Raw genomic sequence first — 2,045 nt, forward strand, 5'->3', positions numbered from 1 at the left:
CCTGTGAGCTCAGGCTGAAAACAGCAGGGAGGCCAGCCCCTGTGAGGTCCTATGGGTCTTGTGAGGGAATTAGGTCTCTATTTAAATACAGAGACTGCGGCACAAGAAGTAACATGCTCAAGGCTGTACAGCCTGCACAAGATGGAGCTGGAAGCCTCCTCTGTTCACCTCCAGACCCAACTTCTGTATTCTCTTTGTATTCATTTTGGTTCTAGGCTTGCCCAGAGTCTACAAGTTTCCTTCCATGCAATTCCAAAATCTTTCAACAAAACAAAAAGGAAAGGAAATTTTGTCTGCACCTAGGCTATCCTATAGTGGAAGCCCTAGAGGACTGGGGAGAGCTGTGTTCCCACTTCTCCTTTCCTCTCTGATGCCCCCTTATATGGAGTCTTAGCAAAGCTTTCTCTGTCCTTGATGTCAAAGGAGCCTTCAGAATATCACCTGGGCTCCTCCTCTTGTGTTACCATGCCCTCTGGGTCTCGCCCTGCCTGCCTCTGCACTCTGTCCTCACTGCCTCACTTCCACGCTCCCCTTGGGGACACTTGCACAGCTTGCTGCCCCATGAATGCTCCACGTCCGCTTTTCAGTTCCACGTTCCTCTGCTGGAAGAGCACGTGCCTCACCCGGCCCTTTTGTCTGGACACCTTCTTTTCTTTAAGAATCCACCCAGAAACAGCTTCTGATGCTTCTAGGTCTGCAGGAAGCCATCCCCGGCCCCTTCCTCACCCAGCCTGAGCGCTGTGCTCCCCTGCAGGGTCCACACAGTTCCCAGTGTGAATGGCTGACATCCCAAACTACTGTTCACCTCGGCCTCCCGCACTGCACCCTGAGCTTGTGAGCTCTGTGACAGCAAAGGGCTTATGCGAAGGGCATTTGGCACTTTCCACATGGAGGTTAACCCATTTACCTTGTTAATTCCATTCGTTCCCACCTCTTAGGAACCTGCATATTTCTATCCTTCAGATTTCCTAGCATTGGACCTTATAGCAGCATTTCTTAAAATGGGGTGCCCAGTCCAACAGCATCAGCATCACATGGGAGTTTGTTAGAAATGCAACTTCTAGAACCCTCCTTGGACTTCTGGGATCTAAAATTCTGGGGGTAGGTGCAGTGATCTGTCTTTCATAACCCCTCCAGCTGACACTGCAGCAGGCTAACGTTTGAGAACCACGGCCTCCCAGGAAGTCATTGCTCATGAAATTGTTGATTCCCTGAGGACAGTAACGGGTTATTTTCAATCTGGAAAAGAAAAAAGAGTAACTGAGGAAATGACAAAGAACACTTTCACTTCAGAAAAAGAATTTTCTGACTTGATATTTCAAACATGTGACTTCCAAAGAAGGCCTAGTTTTGTACATTTAAAAACAAGGTTGATTCTGTCTGGCTCAGTCTACCCCAGGTGTGGTTTTGCTGAAGGGCAGACGTTTAGAAGAGATAACCTTACCAGGTGCCCTCCACTGCTCAGATTCTCTGCTTCTAGGATATTCTGTGTACTATAAAATAAATGAAAGCTAAAGAGGAAGGCATGATTGCTAGGGGAGTAAAAAGATGGTTTCTGTTTTGCAGGATGAAAGTATTCATGGATGGTGGTAGTGTTGGTTGCATAAAAACGTGAGTGTGTTTAATGCCACCAATCTGTGCAGTTCAAGATGGTTAAAATGATCAATTTTATGTTATTTATGTTTTACCAGATTTTGAAAATAAAAATAAAAAGATAAAACTGGAACCTAAAAATGTCCAGGTAACAATAAAGCTGGCAGAGTAGCGTATAGGACTACCCAGTGTATTTAGAGCAGCCCAGCAAAGAAGAGCCCCCTAGAGAAACGGAGGATAAGAAAAGAGAAAGATTGTTATTGCCAAAATAACCACCTATAAAGTGGTCTTCCTAATGGGAAGAAGTGATTGTTCCTTGGCTCATTTTATTTTTTATTTTTTATTTTTTTTAGTTTGCAGGGTTTTCGTTCAGTTGGAATTCATATGTGGGAGGATGTCATAGTCTCTGCAGGCCTTTGGATTCTTGAGAACTTAATCAGGCCAAGCTGTTC

The sequence above is a fragment of the Mandrillus leucophaeus genome, unplaced genomic scaffold (genome assembly GCF_000951045.1).
Source record: "Mandrillus leucophaeus isolate KB7577 unplaced genomic scaffold, Mleu.le_1.0 Scaffold1351, whole genome shotgun sequence".
NCBI classification, from domain to species: Eukaryota; Metazoa; Chordata; class Mammalia; order Primates; family Cercopithecidae; genus Mandrillus; species Mandrillus leucophaeus.